Here is a 21,912-nt window from a genome sequence, read left to right on the forward strand (position 1 = left end):
TCAACTGGTTTCAAACCAGTACGAGAACAGAATAACAACAGTCGCAAAGAGTTGGAAGGGACCTTGGAGGTCATCTAGACCAACCCCCTGCTCACGCAGGAGACCTGTACTAGGGATTCGAACTGCCAAACTGTTGACCTTTCTGACCGACCAGAAGATCCACCAGTGAGGTTTGGTCCTCCTGGTAATATCTAGGAAGCGTTTCAGAGACATGGGGTCTCCCAGTTCTGAACATTAATCTTTGGCGTCCCTCCCATTTCGCCGTGCAGATCTATTGCTTCTCTTTATATCCCATGTGCATCAATGGTGGGTTGCTACCAGTTTGCCCGAACCAGTAGCAGTGGCGGTGGGAGGCTCCGCCCACCCGCCCGGCCGTCATCAAATATTCTCTGCGCGCATGCAGAAGCGCAAGGGAACCCGGTAGCAAAAATAAATGAAAACCACCACTGATGTGCATCAGGGGTGAAATCTACTTACCTTCCCTACCGCTTTGGAAGTACGTGCGCGCATCACATGCGATTTTGGATGCTCTGCGCATGCACAGAGGGTAAAAAACAGATCCGGGTAAGTGGGCGGAGCCTTCCGTAGCTACCGCTACCGGTTCTTCGAACTACCCGCTGCCGCTGCTACCAGTTCTCCGAACTACCGGTTCACACCGGTTCGGGGGAACCGGTAGCGGTGACAGCTACCGGTTCCCTCGAACCGGAGCGAACCGGTAGCATTTCACACCTGATGTGCATGGAGAATAGCAAATCCCAGTCCGAAGTTTTAAGGCAGGTAATGCAGGGATGAGGTTCACGTTTTATAGTCTCTGGAGAATCGCTTCGAAAGCTAGTGGGCTGCCCCTCAGTACCAACCAAACCCTTGGGAACCAGAGTGGCTTCCCCTCCCGATGTTTAACTGTCCTACGTTTTCACCCAACCGTGAGGAGGCCGTGGTTAAAACAGCCTGGATTTCCTGGCTGCAACGCACTGGCGCCAGGCTCCAAACATTAGCCTAATGTGTAACTTTGGGGAAGTCAAGTTTCCTTTGGGATTTTAACGTTCTCTGGAAATGTCGTATCATCCAGCGAGACTGTTTGTCCAAGAGCGGCTCTTATGTGCACTTGACAGCTCAAAATGAAACCAGGGAATCAAAGGCCCTTCAGAGGTCATACCTCTGAAACGAGGACTAATTCAATTTAAATGGAATGAAATGAATTTTAGCATGGAAAATATCACACATCACACACAAACACTTTTTTTTTTTTTTTTTGCGAACTGTTTCGCTCAAATTACAATCCTATCAGTCCCAAAGGTGTTTTTATTTTTTTATTTTTTTCAGAAGGCAATTGGGCTGTCTTTGTTTTGCTTGAAGAGGTTTCGCTTCTCATCCGAGAAGCTTCTTCAGTTCTGAAGTCCAGTTCAGTCAGAGCTGAAGAAGCTTCTCGGATGAGAAGCGAAATGTCTTCAAAACAAAGACAGTCCAGTTGCCTGTAGAAAAAGCCACCTGAGGGACAACCATGACCTGGATGATTGAGATTCTCCCTAGACTAACTGACATTGGTTAGATATTGGTGCCAGAGTCATAGCTGGGGGAAAAATGTCAGCTAGATTATTCTGAAGGTCTTTGCCAAGCCATTTCCTTGTCTTCCTACCTTTCTTTTTTCCCTCCAACACAATTTCCCTAGAACTCCTTACGTGTAGAATTTGCAACATGTTAGTTAGTTAGTTTACTATATTGTCATTCCACCTTGTAACAACAAAACTAAATGCCATCTTCAGTGTGCATCATACATAAGAAAACTATAAAAAAATGAAACACAAACACACATCCTTCCCATTCTATAGTCATGATGGCGAACCTGTGGCACACAAAGCCATGTTGTATGGCACACACGCCCTTGCCTGTTTGTCTTCCGGGTTTCTGGCGTGCATGTGCGTGCGACGATCAGCTATCCTTCACGTGCGCGGCAGTGCTAAAAACCAGTGTGCACATGCGCACCGGCCAGTTGATTGTTGGGTGCAAATACGCACCAGAACCTGGAACGTTGACTTTTCCGGAACGTGATCCGTTCACGTGCGCGGCAGTGCCGAAAACCATCCTGCACATGCACGCTGGCCAGCTGACCGTCGGGCACGCATGCCCGCTAGAACCCGGAAGTTTGGCTTTTCCGGAGCGTGGCTCTGATGATTGAGCGATGTTTCCGCTCAATGCCAAAAAGTTTCACCATCACTGTTCTGTACCGCTGAATTGAAAACCACTGGTACTGCATTAATATTACACTATACAGTAGAATTCAATATAGTTACTGCTCTGGGATAGAAGCTGTTTTTCAGCCTATTTGTCCTTGTTTTTATTGTCCTGTACCATCTGCCAGATGGTAATAGTTCAAAAAAAAAAAAAGGGTGCCCAGAATGAGATGGATTTTAAAGAATAGTTTGAACTTTCTTAAGGCAGCGAGAGCTATCAAGCTCTTCCAAGGAATGACATGAATCAATTCCGACTCCCACACAGCTGCAGGAGTGAGGTTCTGTATTGTATTGTATGATTGATTGATCAAGCCTGAACACTTCATATGTCTGACACGGAGATAGCAGGCATCGTATATCTGAACCATGCGTCCCTCTTCTCACTTGTGTCTGGTCTACAGAGCAGCTCCTCACCAAATCACCTTTCTTAGTGCACTCAAGCAAACTGGGAGGGTGGGGTAGAGAATGAAAAACGGAGATAACGCTGAAGCTCTAAGGAGCAAGTTTAACTCCGGACTGCCTCTGTCTTCCCTACAGACAATAGTTAAGGAAGCAACCTGGTGAAAGAGTAGGATTTACTGTACAAACCCCCCCGCCCAAAACACACCCCTGTGCCCGTTCTAGGAGAGGCATGCCTCACCCAGCAGAGACAAACAGACCAGCTCAAAGCAGATTTAGAGAAAGAATGCCAGGGTTGAGGTGGCGCGTGCATGTGGGTGGTGGTGGGGAGAGCAATGCTGTTGGTTGAACTGAGACGGGAGCTGTTGTTCGGTTATTTGTTAGGTTGGCATGAAATCACCTTGGCAATATTCAGAAGGGAAATCGGCAAGACGGTTTTGAAGTTGGCACAGGCTGGTGAACCTAAACAAGGCATCAGGCAAGGAGCCTCCTCCTCCTCCTCTTCCGCTCTGTAGAATTTTCGTGGCTGCCGAAAAGAGCCTTTTTTTTTTCCAGGAATGGTCAATTCACATCAGTTTCCCGATGTTGTTTGGTTCTACGTCAGATATTAGGGACCGAATTGAAAATAAGGGAGGCTTACGAGCGCTTGCCGCTATTGAAAAAAAGAACACTGTGGTGTCCATTCTAGGGGGGCAACAACTCCTTGGCAAAACGGATTCTCGTCCGAAGATTTAGGTATTACGGCTTCTACTGTCTGGGCTTATCTATCAGCTGCGATTAGCTCTACCGTAGCTATTGAGGATGAATGTAAGTCTGCAGAGGGGAAGCCAGGGGCTTCAGCCAGACCAGGGGGGGAGAGAGAATTTTTTCTCCTGCAGATTGTGGGGAGAACTGGAAACTTCTGGGGCTGCGTCAGACAGACTGCCTTGCGTGCTGATACACACACACACATGCACCCCCCCCAAAAAAAAAGATAGCGCAAAATTCATTCCCAGACAGTTCCAATTATTTGCAGAGCTTCTTTCTGGCTCCTCTGAAGCAAAGGTCTCCAACCTTGGCAACTTTAAGCCTGGCGGACTTCAACTCCCAGAATCCCCCAGCCAGCAAAGCTGGCTGGGGAATTCTAGGAGTTGAAGTCCGCCAGGCTTAAAGTTGCCAAGGTTGGAGACCTCCACTCTAAAGCAACCATGTCCTGCCTGAGTCTGGTCGTTCTCTTCCATCTTCCATCCACCGACTGTTTGGTTGGGCCCAACCATCCTGGCTCGAGACCCTGAACTTGGTGTGTCTTTAACCTCCCAGCGCTGTCGTTCGGCAGTTTCTGGCTCCTTTCCCAGGACCATTTTGACAGCTATCTAGACCTCGGATCCACAGATCCAGAGGCAATGGGACGGAGGAGATAGCTCCTCGTGTGTGGCACCCAGGCAACGTCTTAAACCAACAGGTTTGCATTTGTAGACCCAAAGGCCCCAGATTCCAGCACTTTGATTTCAAATGTACCAGGCAGAGAAATATCCAGGGAATTTGTCTTTCTTTCTTTCTTTCTTTCTTTCTTTCTTTCTTTCTTTCTTTCTTTCTTTCTTTTTCTTTCTTCTTTGTCTTTCTTTCTTTCTCTCTCTTTCTTTCCTTTTTTGTTTTCTTCCTTCCTTCTTTCTCTCTCTCTCTTTCTCTCTCTCTCTCTTTCTTTTTCTTTCTTTTCCTCTCTCCTTCTCTGTCTTTCTCTCCCTCTTTCTTTCCTTTTTTCTTTCTTTCTTTCTTTCTTTCTTTCTTCTTTCTTTTCTTTCTTTCTTTCTTTTTCTTTCTTTCCCTCTCTTTCTTTCTCTCACTTTCTTTCCTTCCTTCCTTCCTTCTTTCTTTCTTTCTTTCTCTCTTTTTTCTTCCCTTTTTTCTTTTTCTTTCTTTCTCTGTCTTTCTCTCTATCTCTCTTTCTGTTCTTTTTTCTTTCTTTCTTTCCTCTCTCGTTCTCTGTCTCTCTCTCTCTCTCTCTCTCTCTCTCTTTCCTTCTTTTTTCTTTCTTTCCTTTCTTTCTTTCCTTCCTTTTCTTTCCTCCTTCCCTTCCTTCCTTCCTTCCTTCCTTCCTGCCTTCCTTCCTTCCTCTTTCTTTTTTGGTTAATTGCTTTGTCTTCAGCATTGAAGGAAAAGAAACACCTATTATCCCTGAACGTGTTTAGCTTATTTTGGCAAAATAATTCTCATCCCACTATCTGAATATGGGTCTTTACCTTTCCATTTATACTGCAATATCTCCCTGAATGTTTTGCCACAAGTTAAACCTCTGGATGAAGATGCCGTCATCCCCATCACTCCTCCTGATGAGTGCCTTAGCATATGTCTAAAGAAGTTATTTAGCCCACTCTCTTAATCGAAAGCTTTGGGAATGACATTTTCCACTGATGTGATGGGAAACACTACCGACAACATCCGCAAGTGTCTTTGTGCAAACGAACATGTGTGAAATCTATTTTGTCGACAACAAAAGTCTAAAAAAAAAAATGCTCGGCGGATCAGAACCACTGGAATATTGAGCATCCAGCTAAAAACCGTGTGAAGAACATTCCACTTAAAAGGCGTAAACTCTGGCAAGCTGGTTGAGTTTTGTTTCGATATTGAAGGATGGAAACGCCTTCAAGATAAAGATGATAAAAATCAAATTTCCTGGGAACTGGTGATCCCACAATAGAAATTGAATTATACGCTCTTGAAAGTAAACACTAACATGGACTTTTCGGTCTGCAAGTAAGCTCATATGTGTACATCCATTTGCTTAGTTACATATGGTGTAAAATTAAAAAAAAGAAAGAAGAAGAATTAGCTCAAGGGAATCACTCATAGCGAACAGTAAATCAGGAAGGTTTTCTTTTATTTTTTTTTCCTAAGCCATCTATATTCTACAAATAGGTTGTAAATTTGGCTATACATGACGTATTGAACGGATATGGACTAGTAAAATCCTCCGGTGATCATCAGCTATTGGGAAAAGATTCACGAGCATGTACACAAAATGTTTCAACGCAACTTCGCTTCCATTGTGAAGGATAGCAAGGGGACCCCATTTTGACAGATTTAAAGTCTCAGGTTACAAAATAATAAACAGCATTGCATTCACACACACACACACACACACACACACACACACACACACACACACACACAAAAGATCCTATTGGAAAAGATAAACATAAAAGAAGGACAAATCTCAATCAAACCAACTACGATTTGGAGAGACGAAGGTTATGTCCCTAAGAAAGACGGTATAGAAGACAGTAACGGAGTGGGAAGGGACCTTGGAGGTCATCTAGTCCAACCCCCCCCCTCCCTTTTTTTTTAAATTTAATTTTATTTGCATTTATATCCCGCCCTTCTCCGAAGACTCAGGACGGCTTACACTATGTTAAGCAATAGTCTTCATCCATTTGTATATTATATACAAAGTCAACTTATTGCCCCCAACAATCTGGGCCCTCATTTTACTTACCTTATAAAGGATGGAAGGCTGAGTCAACCTTGGGCCTGGTGGGACTAGAACCTGCAGTAATTGCAAGCAGCTGCTATTAATAACAGACTGCATTAGTCTGTTGTACTAGGGATTCGAACCGCCGAATTGCCAAACCTTTCTGATCGACAAGCTCAGTGTCTTAGCCACTGAGAAACCTACCTTAGAAGTTAGGGACAGACATTGTATTTTTCACGGTTGCTGTATTAACTGGCTTTATTTTCCTGGCCTTCCTTGATGTAATTCAGAGTAGCACACCAATACCTCTATTTTATCTTCATAATAAGCCTGCAAAGGAGACCCGGGGGGCAATTAAAATGGGCTGTCTCTACAACGACATCAAGGTTGCTTCCCCTGTACAAAAGATAAGCTAGAAAGGCCTACTTTTGAGGTTTGTTTCCTAATGCATACCTGAAGGAAAGGAAGGGGAATTAAAATAATCCTTTCAGGTTTGGTGTTAAAAAAAAAAAAAAAAGTGCTTCCCTTCTAAAAGAAAGCGTTCCTGGAACTTAATCCGCGCAGGAAGGGATAGTTTCTGCCGCAGGAAGCGAGCGGATGCCAAATCAGGCTATCTGACCATCTAGCCGAAGTCTGGCTCGGAGATGTTTCTGGGGCTCAAACATCCATCATTTTCACCTGGAGGTTTTCTACACACCAGGGGCAGGTTCCAAATCCCGCCGTTACCGGTTCGCTCGTGTGCGCCTCCCGCCACCCCCGCCGCTACCGATTCACCTGAACCAGGGCGAACCGGTAGCAACCCACCACTGGTACACAGTCTGAGGGCACTGATGTTCTGCTTCTAAATTACGGCCCGTTTATGCACAGGGTTTGACGTAACATGGAAGCGTTGCTGTCTTGTTGAGAAAACATGGCATTCAGGACAGTGGTGGGTATCAAAAGTTTTTGGTTCCGTGGGCGTGGCATGGCTTGGTGACTGTGGCTTGGTGGCTGTGGCAGGGGAAGGATACTGTAAAATCCCCATTCCCACCCCACTCCAGAGGAAGGTTACTGCAAAATCCCCATTTCCTCCCAGTTAGCTGGGACTCGGGAGGCAGAGAATAGATGGGGGTGGGGCCAGTCAGAATTTTTACTACCAGTTCTCCGAACTACTCAAAATTTAATAATAATAATAATAACAGTGTTGGAAGGGACCTTGGAGGCCTTCTAGTCCAACCCCCTGCCCAGGCACCATTTCAGACAAATGGTTATCCAACATTTTCCTAAAAATTTCCAGTGTTGGAGCATTCACAACTTCTGGAGGCACATTATTCCACTGATTAATTGTTCTCACTGTCAGGAAATTTCTCCTTAGTTATAAGTTGCTTCTCTCCTTGATTTGTTTCCATCCATTGCTTCTTGTCTTGCCTTCAGGTGCTTTGGAGAATAACTTGACTCCCTCTTCTTTGGGGCAGCCCCTGAGAGATTGGAAGACTGCTATCATGTCTCCTCTAGTCCTTCTTTTCATTAAACTAGACATACCCAGTTCCTGCAACTCTTCTTCATATGTTTTAGCCTCCAGTCCCCTAATCATCTTTGTTGCTCTTCTCAGCACTCTTTCTAGAGTCTCAACATCTTTTTTACATTGTGGCGACCAAAACTGGATGCAGTATTCCAAGTGTGGCCATACCAAGGCATTATAAAGTGGCACTAACACTTCACGTGATCTTGATTCTATCCCTCTGTTTATGCAGCCCAGAACTGTGTTGGCTTTTTTGGCAGCTGCTGCACACGGCTGGCTCCTATCTAAATGGTTGTCCACTAGGACTCCAAGATCCCTCTCACAGGTACTACTATTGAGCAAGGTACCACATATACGGTATCTGTGCGTTTTTTTGTTTTTTATTTTTTTGCCTAAATGTAGAACCTTGCTTTTTTCACTGTTGAATTTCCGCTACCGGTTCTCCAGAACTGGTCAGAACCTGCTGAAACCCACCTCTGATTCAGGATCTGTGCCCTCAGCCAGCCACACTAAAACTGGAGTCCCAGAAAAGTAGCTTATAGACTATAAAAGGAACAGCCTCCAAAACTAATCTTACCTGATGGTTAATTACAAGTCCTCTGGTGCCCTCAAAAAAACAAAAAAACAAAAAAAAAAAAATAACTGGCCACTCCAGGAAAGCAGATAAAATTATTCCTTATCTCAAAACCTATCTCCTGCTGTCAACATGGACACCGATTGCTGGAATGCTACTGAACTGTATACTTTAAAAAAAAAACAACAACCCACACCCATCAATACATGCCCAACTCAGAATAAGAGCCAAAGATTGGGGTTTGATTAAAAAAAAAAATCTATGCATTCACAACCGTCTTTCTGTACCATAAACAAGCACGGGAAGAAACAAAAAATCCTATGGAAAAACAGGATTTAATCCCTCGCCTATCTCTTAATAAATATCAAGCCACAGTGAGATCGTTATCAACCTCTTTCTCAAACCAAAGTTTGTGACCCAATTTTTTTTTCCCCTAAAGCCGAGTACGGTGCAATAAGGCCCTGGAGTTCTGGAACCTTCCCAAAAAAACAGTGGAGTTTTGCAATGATTACAGCAACCAAAGTAAAGAAATAGAAAAGTAATAACTGATCAAACGAGAGGGTGGCGAAGATGAAGCAACTGAGCAATTCTGCAGGAATCCTTCCTACACAGCCAGATCTTCAGGTGGCCGGGAAACGGATTCCAATTTCGGGAAACGAATTCCAATTTCGCCATATTTATTTCCCCCAGACAGACCCAGATTTTCCAGATTTTGACACTTCGTGGAACATACGTACGTACGAAACCACGCACAAAGGCGCCCTTGTTTAACAAACCAAATAAGCAGGGAGAATCTGCCAAAGATTGTTTTGCACAGTGTCATCTTGTTCGACAATCCTGCCAGGTTGGCTTATTCCAGGAAATTCCACTGAATTCGTCGCAGGGAATTTTTCTTCCCCCCCCCCCCAACTTCTGACAACCACAACCTCCACACTCTGCACCTTCTCCTAGTTTCCCACTGGTCCTTTTTCGACAACACAATGCCTGAAACTGCTTACTACGGCCTTTGGGAGCGAGGCTAAGACCTGCGAGAGCTTTGGGAGGTAGGGCAGGGGTCGGCAACCTTAAACCCTCAAAGAGCCGCAAAGGTCCTAACCGGAAGCCCCTGTTCAATTCTGGAGCCGACCGGAAGTCCGGTTCCCCCCATCATAGTCTCTTCTTAGCGCGGTGTCCTTTTTACTCTGTTGACCGGAAGTTGGTTCCCCCACCGTAGAGTCTCCTCCTAGCACGGCGTCCTTTTTCCTCTACCTGTCCTAACTGAAAGTGGAGCCGACCAGCAACAAGGAGCTGCAAGAGAGGGGTGAAAGAGCCACATGCGGTTCCAGAGCCCCAGGATGCTGACCCCTGGGCTGGGGGTGGGTCTCAGAGAAAGGAAGAATGGAATTATAAAATCGTGACGCCGTTCATTAGCTGTCATCTAGGGATACTTCTAAATGAGACTGAGGGTTTTCTTGAAGGGCCCTTTGGCCCTTTCCGAACACTCAGCCCTTCGTGGTTCTCATCTCAGTCACTCATCATTCACACTGTGTCATCCTATTGCCAAATTCACAGATTGCATTTGTCTCCCGTTGGAAGGAACATCTGAAGGTTTCTACCTGAAAATATGACTGCAACGGATGTTCCACGAAGCTCCTCCTGAATAAATGGGCTTAGACATGCACTCCAAAGGTTTGAGGAAGGCTTCCAGACAGAGCTATCTCAAGACCTTTTGTTTTGCATTGATCACAATATAATTTCCAGTTGCAGAAAAGGCAGCTGTCAGCCAAATCTCTTCTAGAAGGAAAAGATGTCTTTTTCTTTTAGTTAGTAGATGTACCGAAGGGGAGGAGAAGTGGTCATGATTAAAATATTTAAGAAAGAAAGGAGACAGAAGATTTTCCTCCAATTCCTGTTCCTTTAAGAGCTCCAGTTAAAATGGTAGCCAGAATGTATGGATGTATGAAAGAATGGTGGTTGGGTAATGTATGGAACTCACTGCTTCAATGTGTCTCGGTGACATAAGCATAGGTAAAGGTAAAGGTTCCCCTCGCACATACGTGCTAGTTGTTCCTGAGTCTAGTGGGCGCTGCTCATCTCAGTTTCAAATCCAAACAGCCAGCACTGTCCGAAGACGTCTCCGTGGTCATGTGGCCGGCATGACTCAACGCTAAAGGTGCACGGAACGCTGTTCCCTTCCCACCAAAGGTGGTCCCTGTTTTTCTACGTGCATTTTTTACCTGCTTTCAAACTGCTAGGTTGGCAGAAGCTGGGACAAGTCACGGGAACTCACCCCGTTACACAGCAGCACTAGGGATTCGAACCGCTGAGCTGCCGACTTTTCAACCGACAAGAGGACAATGGCCTGATCCACAACTTCACTGCATCCTCCCAAGGATTCTTGGTCACATTGCCTTAGTTATCTTGGCGGGGTGGGGGGGGTGGGAAGGGGAAACCACTTTCAAACCGACAGCTATTGCAGCCACCAAAAAAGCCAATGCAACCCTAGGCTGCATTAACGGAGGGATCGAATCAAGATCAGGTGAAGCGTTAGTACTGCTTTATAAGGCCTTGCTAAGGCCACGCTTGGAATCCTGCATCCAGTTTTGGTCGCCGCGATGTAAGAAAGATATTGAGACTCTGGAAAGAGTGCAGAGAAGAGCAACGAAGATGATTAGGGAGTTGGAGGCTAAAACATATGAAGAACGGTTGCAGGAATTGGGGCTGTCTAGTCTACAGAAAAGAAGGGGACATGATAGTAGTGTTTCAATATTTGAGGGGCTGCCACAAAGAAGAGGGAGTCGATCTATTTTCCAAAACACTTGTAAGGCCAGACAAGACACAATGGATGGAAACTAAACGAGAAGAAAAAGAAGCTAGAACTAAGGAGAAATTTCCTGACAGTCAGAAAGATAAACCAATGGAGCGGCTTGCCTTCAGAAGTTGTGAGTGCTCCATCAATGGAGGTTTTTAAAAGAAGACTTGATAACCATTTGTTTGAAATGGTAGAGAATCTCCTGCTTGAGCAGGCGGTTGGACTGGAAGACCTCCAATGACCCTTTCAGTCCTGTTATATTCTGTTATTGGAAGGTGAAAAAAAGGCATAGAATTTATACGTTTTAGGAAACATATTTAGTGATGTCTTTGGAAGGTTGTCCACAGCAGAAAAAATATTCCACAAAGGAATATTTTTCTGAAAAGAGGAAGTTGAGCCCAAATACTAGAAAATTAAATATTTTTAACCTTTTTTTAGCAGACAGAAAAATATGTTGTGCTCAGCATATGCTGTGCACACACACACAAAAAAATACATATCTTCATCTTACTACAAAATCCCATTTGATGTGTTGTGGCACGAAAGTGTTTTTCACTGCATTTTTACAACATGATCTCATGTACCCTGCAAAGTGGGGTACCGCCCAAAACAGCAGGTATTTTATGGGATACATGCACAGCAAATATATACACAATTAATAAAAAGGGGGGGGGGAAAAACACACAGCGGGTATTGGTAAATATTTAAATCAACAGGCATCTGTGCCAGCTCCACTCCCTGGGAGAAGTTTGCAACATATATGCAGAAAAAATTTAGGAGCCAGCAAAATGTTCTAGGAACCACCTATGAGAAGAAACTGGATGTCTGACCTCTACAGGAACACAAGTTCCCATAACTAGAAAGAGTGCAGAGAAGAGCAAGAAAGATGATTACGGGACTGGAGGCTAAAACATATGAAGAACGGTTGCAGGAACTGGGTAGGTCTAGTTTAATGAAAAGAAGGACTAGGGGTGACATGATAGCAGCGTCCCAGTATCTCAGGGGCTGCCCCAAAGAAGAGGGAGTCAAGCTATTCTCCAAAGCACCTGAAGGCATGACAAGAAGCAATGGATGGAAACTGGTCAAGGAGAAAAGCAATTTAGAACTAAGGAGAAATTTCCTGAAAGTTAGAACAATTAATCAGTGGAACGACTTGCCTGCAGAAGTTGTGAATGCTCCAACACTGGAAATTTTTAAGAAAATGTTGGATAACCATCTGTCTGAAGTGGTGTAGGGTTTTCCTGCCTAAGCACGGGCTTGGACTAGAACAGGAGTCTCCAACCTTAGTAACTTTAAGGCTTGTGGACTTAAACTCCCAGAGTTCCTCAACCAGCCTTCTTGGATGAGGAACTCTGGGAGTTGAAGTCCACAAACCTTAAAGTTACTAAGGTTGGAGATCCCTAGATTAGAAGACCTTCAAGGTCCGTTCCAACTATTCTATTCTGTTCTGTTCTGTTCTATTCTATTCTATCTTGGTTTAAAGCTTTGAATTATATTGTATATTACATCTGAAAAGAAGGTTGAGATTTAGAAAGGGCTGATATATTGGAAAGCCAGAGAAGTTAAGCATCCATGTGGAAAAGCAAATCTAGAAAACTAAAACTCAGCTGTCTCAAAGAAAGCAATTCTAGTGCTATTACAGAAGAAAAACTCAGAGGTCCTGACTGACTAAAACCTCTAAATCTAGAGGATATGTCCACAAAAAAGTTGCAAGCGCCTCACAAATGATCTGCTAAGGTGTGATAGGTGGTGGACTGATGGGCTGCAGAAGAATTGTCAAGTGAACAGTAACAGGGACCTTGGAGATCCTCTAGTCCAACCCCCCTGCTCACACAGGAGACCCGTCCTCCTCGAAGCGCCGAAGCGCCGACCTTTCTGATCGACAAGCTCAGCATCTTAGCCACTGAGCGACCTAGTCAGGCAATAGGAGCCCTACACATAGTTAACTCTGCAATCCGTTTTAAATACGCACAAAGTATGGGGGGAAAAAACTCTTTAAGGACAAGGCCTTTTTAGTTACTGAATTACTGTCCCCTTCTGTTGAAGGGCTGAGCTCTGATAATCTAATTTGAGAGGAATGCTAATAGATTTATGTTCAGATCTCCAACTCAAACCTTAACACCGTCAGTTAGAAGAACGAAGCCCTTGTAGTCCCGTTGCCACACAAGAGCAGACTAACTGGAGGTCCCTGGACTCAAAGTACAACTCACCTCATACCTTGCCCACCTTTTGCTCAGATTCAAAACAGCTCTAACTAAAAAAAAAAACAACTAAAACATCAGATCTGCCTTCAGAAAATAGCAGCGGGCTAGGCAGTTCCCCTGCCCCCATTGAGAACGCAGGTAAAGAACTCAAAGCTTGTGGGGGGGGGGAAAGATAATAAGTTTCTAGAAAAAAGATTAAGGGTTGTTGTTTGTTTGTTTTTAAAAAAAGCTTCTAGGCTGCCCAGAGACACAGGTGGAAAAGGAAGGAAGGAAGGAAGGAAGGAAGGAAGGAAGGAAGGAAGGAAGGAAGGAAGGAAAAAAAGAGAGAGAGAATGGAAGTGAAGAAAGAAAGGAAGGAAAGAGGGAGGGAGGGAGGGAGGGAGGGAGGGAGGGAGGGAAGGAAGGAAGGAAGGAGAGATGGGAGGGATGGGATAATGGAAGTGAGGGAGGGAAGGAAGGAAGGAAGGAAGGAAAAAGAAGGAGAGAGAGTGGGAGGGAGGGAAGAAGAAAGGAAGGAAGGGAGGGAGGGAAGGAGGGTGGGAGGGAGGGAAGGAAGGAAGGAAAAAAGAAAGAGAGAGTGGGAGAGAAGAAGAAAGAAAGAAAGGGAGGTAGGAAGGGAGGAATGAAGGAAGGAAAAAGAAAGAGAGAGAGTAGGAGGGAAGAAGAAAGGAAGGAAGGAAGGAAGGAAGAAAGGAAGAAAGAAAGAGTGGGAGGAAAAAGAAAGAAAGGAAGGAAGGAAGGAAGGAAGGAAAAAAGAAAGAGAGAGAGTGGAAGGGAAGAAGAAAAGAAGGAAGGAAGAAAGGAAGAAAAGAAAGAGTGGGAGGGAAAAAGAAAGAAAGAAAGGGAGGGAGGGAGGGAGGGAGGGAGGGAGGGAGGAAGGAAGGAAGGAAGGAAGGAAGGAAGGAAGGAAGGAAGGAAGGAAAATGCTCCTTCCAATATCACTGGACTACAACTTAAGGCGGATGGCAATTCAACAATATTGGAAGGGCCATGCAGTACATTATCCATCCCCACCAGGAAAAGTTTTGGAAGCTAAAGAGTCACTCAGCTTGTGGTTCAGCGTATTAGCAGGAGTAAACCTATTTATCTGGAATGCGGACTAGTAAAAGGCTAAGTTAAAGTGTCCAGCTGGTCCAAAGTTACCACCCTCAGAGACAACCCATCCTCAAACTCTAAAGGAGTGGTTGTAAGTCGAGCGGCATACAACTTTCGTTATTATAAAGGCGAGTAAAGATTTCGACCCTTCAAGGAAAGCACAACCCCAAAACCATGTCCAATAGCCAGGATCCACCCTCTTTCCTCAGAAATCCTAACTTTCCGAGCTACAGATAAAGATAGTTTTCTTTGACTGGAGAAAGAAAATCACTTCCAAAGGAGGAGAAATAGTTTGCAACATACATTTCAGATCAGGGCTCTTCACCTGCCCTCTCGTGCCCTCCTGGTTGACTTCCTCTCCAATCCCTATGGCTGCTTAAATGTTGAGAAGTTTATGGAGGAAAGGAAAGAGGGAAAAAAAAAATTCTAACAACAATCCTCGTTTAGCTTACACAAAAAAGGGTGTGTTGCCACCGAGAGACCGAGCAGCCATGGAAACGGACAGCCCTTTGAGTTAGCCCAGGTGAAAACAGAAGCTTTGCAGAACACTTTTATTATTATTATTTTTTTAAAAAAAGAGTCACCAAGAATGGTAAGGGAGTAAACGGAGAGCAATGTAAACACAACACATGGAAAAGAGTTACAAAAAACACAGTATGTGTCTCTCTCTCCCTCTCCGTCTGTCTCTCTCTCTCTCTCTGTTTCTCTGTCTCCCTCTGTCTCTCTATCTCTCTCTGTTTCTCTCTGTTTCTGTCTGTCTCTGTCTTTTTGTCTCTCTCTCTGTCTCTCTCTGTCTCTCTCTCTCTGTCTCTGTGTCTCTGTGTCTGTTTCTCTCTCTGTCTGTCTCTGCCTCTCTCTCTGTCTCTTTCTCTCTGCCTCTCTCTCTCTCTCTCTCTGTGTCTCTCTCTCTCTGTCTCTCTCTGTCTCTGTCTGTCTGTCTGTTGCTCTCTCTGTCTCTCTCTGTCTCTGTCTCTCTGCCTCTCTCTCTCTCTCTCTCTGTGTGTGTCTCTCTCTCTGTCTGTCTGTCTCTCTGTCTGTTGCTCTCTCTGTCTGTCTCTGTCTCTTTGTCTCTCTGTCTCTGTCTCTGTGTCTCTCTGTCTCTGTCTCTCTGTCTGTCTCTCTCTCTCTCTGTTTCTCTCTCTCTCTCTCTCTCTCTCTCTGTTTCTCTCTCTGTCTCTCTCTGCCTCTTTCTCTCTGCCTCTCTCTCTCTCTCTCTGTTTTTGTCTCTCTGTCTCTCTGTCTCTTTTTTGGTTCAAAGAGTGATCCATAATTAGAAGTCCCTGGAAGGGTGGAGAGAAGCACTTTGAGTTTAACACCAACAACCCAATATGGACTTCTGTCATTTCAGCCGGCTAATTATTTCATCAGATACAGAAGTTTATAAACCTCCCCTTGAAGCCCTCCGTGGAAAAATGTCTGATGCAGAACAGCCCTAAACCCTCTTCTGCCTGCAGGCCTGGGGTTTCTCTTTGGCCAGAAAGGGACCAGCCTCGCGTCAGCCACAGAGTTACGCTATGCCCAGCTGTGGACATGGGCGATCCTCACAAAGGGCCAAACTCTTTGCACACTGCTACCTGAGAAACACCCAGGCTCTTTGGCCTGTGGTTAAATTATCATTCAAGAGGGCAAGGAATTACAGCATTTGCTCCATGTAACTTGAACTACCTTCCAAGTTTGCCAGAGTAAGCTGGTTAGAAAAGAATTGACATCGAACAAGGAGGGAGGGAGGAGGGAGGAGGGAGGAGGAGGAAGGAAGGAAGGAAGGAAGGAAGGAAGGAAGGAAGGAAGGAAGGAAGGAAGGAGAGATGGGATAATGGAAGTGAGGGAAGGAAGGAGGGAGGGAGGGAGGGAGAGAAGGAATGAAGGAGAGATGGATGGGATAATGGAAGTGAGGGAGGGAGGGAAGGAAGGAAGGAAGGAAGGAAGGAAGGAAGGAAGGAAGGAAGGAAAGAAGGAAGGAGAGATGGGAGGGATGGGATAATGGAAGTGAGGGAGGGAGGGAGGGAACGAAGGGGAGATGGGGAGATGGGAGGGATGGGATAATGGAAGTGAAGGAAGGAAGGAAGGAAGGGAGGGAGGGAGGGAGGGAGGGAGGGAGGGATGAGATCAATGGAAGTGAAGGAAGGAAAGAAGGAAGGAAGGAAGGAAGGAAGGAAGGAAGGAAGGAAGGAAGGAAGGAAGGAAAGTAAGTTTAGGGGAAGATACATTTAAAGTGCATGAGGGTGGGGGGAAATTGCCCAGTTTAAAAACACATTTGCGGTTCTTCTAAAAGACAGTATACCTGTCCATAATTTGAACCAGGAAGGGCTTAACAGCGAACACATGTCCCATGAACAACAAAGAAACTGATCTGTCCGTCCTTGTGTTAGCATTTAACGAACACCCACTGTCAATTTGTGCTGTGAGTTTATTGTGGCCAGAACCATTCCCGCCGTGAAGAAATGTGAAAATGGCTTGTTGAGACAGACGAGATACAGATCCAAACAATCCTCTGCTGGGTTGGAATACCTTTGCAACAAGGCCTATCATAAAAGAGCCCGCGACGATCAGGAAGAGGAGAAGAAGTAACGTAACTTCCTGGGTAAGGAAACCCAAACAGGATAGAAGAAAAAAAAAATCTGAATATCAACAATATCTTTTCATAAGTGGCTTTGAACATCTAGAAGCTGGGCACATACAGGGGCAGGCAAAAAGCGTATTTGCAGCAACTGTTCTCCTCAACCTCATTAAAACAACGTGGACTAGGTTGGCTCAGTGGCTAAGACACGGAGCTGGTCGATCAGAAAGCTCGGCGGTTCAGCGGTTCGAATCCCTAGTACAGGTCTCCTGGGGTTGGACCAGATGACCTCAAGGGCCCGTCCAACTCTGTTACTGTTACTTAATATTCAGTTCCAAAGAAGTAGCAGCTGCCAGCTCAACTCAACTAAAGAAAACATAAAGAAGAGGGGGGGGAAAGGCACATTTCTAAATAAGTTATCGGGTTTCAAAGGAAAGGCGCGGGAGGTGGTAAAGGGAAGGAGATTGTAAATCCCTCACCCTCACCTGGACTTTGGAAGTTGACTTTCCGTCACCTCTGAAAATCGGTCCATCCCTAAGCATGACAACTGCCTGCATTATGAGGAGCAATTCTACGGGATTTCAAATCGGTTCCTATTAAGTATTCATTTTATTAAAATCAGAACTTTTTGAGGTGAGAAAGCAGGAGTGAAATCCAGCAGGTAGCGGAAATTTTTGAGCAGTTCGGAGAACCAGCAAATACCACCTCTGGCTGGCCCCAGAGTGGGGTGGGAATGGAGATTTTGCAGTATCCTTCCCCTGGAGTGGGGAGGGAATGGGGATTTGGCAGTATCCTTCCCCTGCCATGCCCACCAAGCCACACCCACCAAGCCACACCCGCAGAACCGGTAGTAAAAAAAATTGGATTTCATCACTGGGGCCTCTGATGGCTCAACAGACTAAGACAGTCTGTTATTAACACAGCTGCTTGCAATTACTGCAGGTTCAAGTCCCACCAGGCCCAAGGTCGACTCAGCCTTCCATCCTTTATAAGGTAGGTAAAATGAGGACCCAGATTGTTGGGGGCAATCAAAGTTGACTTTGTATATAATATACAAATGGATGAAGACTATTGCTTGAGATAGTGTAAGCCGCCCTGAGTCTTCGGAGAAGGGCGGGATATAAATTCAAATTAAAAAAAAAAACCTGTGAGAAAGTATATTCCTTACTACCAAGTCAAGATTCCCAAACCCTGACCATGGGAGCATAATAAGTATAAAGCCTTAGTAAGACCACACCTAGAGTACTGCCTCCAGTTTTGGTCACCACACTATAAAAAAAGGATGTTGAGACTCTAGAAAAAGTGCAGAGAAGAGCATTCAAGATGATGAGGGGACTGGAGGTTAAAACATACGATGAACGGTTGCAGGAACTGGGCCTGGCTAGTCTAGTGAAGAGAAGGACCAGGGGAGACAAGATAGCATCTTCCAATACTTGAGGGGCTGCAACAGAGAGGAGGGGGTCAAGCTATTCTCCAAAGTACCTGAAGGCCAGACAAGGAACAATGGATGGAAACTAAACAAGGAGAGATTCAACCTGGAAATAAGAAACTTTCTGACCGTGAGAACAACCAACCCATGGAACAGAAGTTGCCTTCGGAAGTTGTGGGAGCATCATCACTGGAGGCTTTCAAGAAAAGATTGGATTGAAATTGTGTAAGGTCTTCTGCTTGAGCCGGGAAGGGGCGGGTTGGACTAAGTAACCTATAAGATCCCTTCCGACTCTGTTAATCTCATAAAAAAGAAAGTATCTTTTGCCAAAAAGAGAGCCAAAAAAAACAAACCCCCAACCAAAAACCCACCCCTCTTCTGTGACTCTCCTTCTGTTTTAAATCACTTCTATTTCACCGGCTAGCCAGCTGAAGGATCAGCGTATAAACTCCAGGTTGGGAGAAGGTGAGTGGTTGAAAAACTGGCTCTCCACAGCTCCTCGTTTGTCTTTCTAAGCAAGCCCCCCCCCGCCCCCTGAACATGCCTGGCCCTTGGCAGAAGCACCCAGGAAGAGCAAGCACAGGCCAGGGTGGAGTGATTGGGGAGGGGGCTCCATCCTTCAGGGCCGCAAGGCAGCACGGGGGGGCCGGGAGGGGAGAGGGGGGGCTGCAACCCTTTCGTGCATCGACCTCCCAAACCCATTCAAATATTTCCCTTTCTTCCTTTAATTTAATGTCCCCCATAACTCATCTGTCCCCAAAGATAATCAATAGAGCCCGTAATGAAAATTTGAGCCATATTTTATGAGTCGCTTGCAGGAGGAAAAGATCTCATCAGCAGGACTAGCCTTGGCTTCCAACAGTGCTTCTAACTCAAGGGCTATTTCTCTCTCTCTCTCTCTCTCCCCCCCCCCCGGCCCCCAAGTTCTCGGAAATCATCCAGCCGGCCTCAACGTTGAAGGGGGTCCCTCTCTCTCTCTCCTCCCACTGACCTATTTCCAGCTAGGAGCTCAGCCCTTTCTGCTTCGGATTGGCATGAGGAGAGATACCCAGGATGGCTTCTCCCACCAAGCTACGTGGGAGGAAGGCACCGACCATCCTTGCTAACTTTCAATACCGTCCACCTGGACAGTCAAGAGAGGCTACAAGGGGGTAACTTCCCAAGGATGCTCCTCAACAAATGGGACTCGGACACGAAGAGTTGCATTAATCCAGATACATAAAGAGGACTGCTTTTAGAACCTCAATGGAGGGTAGGGGGTGAAATCCAGCAGGTTCTGACCGGTTCTGGAGAACCGGCAGCGGAAATTTTTGAGCAGTTCGGAGGAACCAGCAAAATACCACCTCCGGCTGGCCCCAGAGTGGGGTGGGAATGGGGATTTTGCAATATCCTTCCGCCAGGAGCGGGGAGGGAATGCGGATTTTGCAATATCCTTCCGCCAGGAGTGGGATGGGAATGGGGATTTTGCAGTATCCGTCCCCTGGAGTGGAAAGGGAATGGAGATTTTGCAATATCCTTCTGCCAGGAGTGGGGAGGGAATGGGGATTTTGCAATATCCTTCCGCCAGGAGTGGGATGGGAATGGGGATTTTGCAGTATCCGTCCCCCAGGAGTGGAAAGGGAATGGAGATTTTGCAATATCCTTCCCCCAGGAGTGGGGAGGGAATGGAGATTTTGCAGCATCCTTCCCCTGCCATGCCCACCAAGCCACGCCCACAGAACCGGTAGTAAAAAAAATTGGATTTGACCCCTGACGGAGGGTGAATGCATCGCAGGTGTACTCCAAACGCACATCAGAACAGCACATTGACGGTCGTTGCCTTATTCTGGCAGGCCCAAAGCAGCTTTCTCTTCAATTCAGGCGTGTGTGTGTGTGTGTGTGTGTGTGTGTGTGTGTGAAGTAATGAATCCTCACCACCAGCCCTTTCTCAGCTGTGAGGAAGGAACTGCTACATAAGGTGTGTACTGCTCTGATGCTGATTAGCAAGCAAGGGTATCTCTTAAACGTTATGGGTTGTTATTATTATTTCTTATTATTATTTGCTAGACCAATTCTCGAATACAGCTCATCATCTGCCTGGAACCCGCACTGCCTATCGGACATTAATACAATTGAGCGAGTCCAGAGATATTTCACGAGAAGAGTCCTCCACTCCTCTGCTCACAACAGAATTCCCTTCTGCCACCAGGCTTGAAATTTTGGGCTTGGACAACCTAGAACTACGCCGCCTTCGGTCTGACCTAAGCGTAGGACACAAAATTATCTGCTACAACGTCCTACCTGTCAATGACTACTTCAACTTCAACCGCAACAATACCCGAGCACACAACAGATACAAACTTGAAGTGAACCGCTCCAAACTCGACTGCAGAAAATACGACTTCAGCAACAGAGGGGTCAATGCCTGGAATGCACTACCTGACTCTGCAGTTTCATCCCCAAATCTCCAAAACTTTAACCTTAAGACCGTCTACTGTTGAACTCCCCCCCCCATTTCTAAGAGGTTTGTAAGGGGCGTGCATAAGCGCACCAGCGTGCCTACCATCCCTGCCCTAATGTCCCCTTTTTTTACTCGTATCCTTTTCACGTAATCAAAATCACGCTTATATTCTTATCCCTTTATCTTATATACGCTGGACAAATAAATGAGATAAATAAAATAAAATAAACTATGAGAAGATATGCACGACAGAGGTCCAGTCACATGATACCAAAGGCCGATTTTGATCTGTCATTCTAGGACAGTTCCCTGTGCATGTGCCTGCCCGCCCCCCCCGGCGCATGCACCCCGGGCCCCCATTTTGGCTTTCAGGTGGGTGCAGGAAACTTTTCAGGCCCAGAACGGGGCGGGAGGGCTCGCGATCTCCACAGGTTCTTCCCCCGCCCATCAAGTCCTAGCTGCCTCCTGCCTTCCTGCCATGGAGAGGCACCTGCGGAAGGTGGAACCTGGAGATCGGGGAAGGCCCCGGCCCCGTGCATGCGTGGCAGAGACCCGAAGACCAGCTGGCCAACGGGAGGTGCGCGTGCAGGTGCGGTGCAGCTGGGCTGGGGTGATGGCTGGTGTGCCCGCAGAAAGAGCTCTGCGTGCTATCTGTGGCACACATGCCATAGGTTCGCCATTGCAGTCCTAGGAAATCCCTACGGGGGAGTGAAGAGGCATTTTTCTCTCTCCCTGATACCGAGATACATTTTGCTCTTGGAAACAAGAACACTGGAAGTCCGTTTCTCCAACGTGAGGCTCTTTGGCCGCTGTCTACCTTGCTTGACCGCAAGCAACAAGTCCCGTGTTCCGGAGACGGCCTGCTCCCACCACTCGGGACTTGCTCAAGGACAGGCCAAGGAGTCAACTTTCCGACAATGAAGCAAGAGGCTTTATTAGCAACGGCAGACAATCGATCCAATATGGATCTGTTGTCGCTGAATCTTACCGGCCATTAATTCACCTAAATCTGGCTTGCTGGGTGCTCTCTAGACTTTCAGCCCTTGACCGTGCTACCTGGAACAAGGAGCTCTGTAAGGGTGCCATGCAGTGGTGAAGTCTATTTTTTTTTAATTACTACCGGTTCTGTGGGCGTGGCTTTGTGGGCGTGGCATGGCTTTGTGGGCGTGGCAGGCAAAGGATGCTGCACAATCTCCATTCCCTCCCCACTCCAGGGGAAGGATGCTGTAAACTCCCCATTCCC

The 21,912-nt window shown here is 46.1% G+C and overlaps 1 protein-coding gene across 2 annotated transcripts in view; it reads right to left on the minus strand.

The window, feature by feature from the left end:
• CASZ1 (castor zinc finger 1) overlaps positions 1–21,912 on the minus strand; it is a 346,407-nt gene that overhangs the window by 274,669 nt on the left and 49,826 nt on the right. Inside the window, exon 1 of one of the 2 annotated variants that reach the window (XM_058160963.1) lies at positions 8,157–8,178. The exons of the other annotated variant lie outside the window; for it this stretch is intronic. The gene's annotated coding sequence lies outside the window, so the exon portion shown is untranslated. Of the gene's footprint in view, positions 1–8,156; positions 8,179–21,912 lie in introns of those variants that run through there. 2 annotated transcript variants of the gene reach the window in all.

Source organism: Ahaetulla prasina, chromosome 18 (assembly GCF_028640845.1).
Source record: "Ahaetulla prasina isolate Xishuangbanna chromosome 18, ASM2864084v1, whole genome shotgun sequence".
NCBI classification, from domain to species: Eukaryota; Metazoa; Chordata; class Lepidosauria; order Squamata; family Colubridae; genus Ahaetulla; species Ahaetulla prasina.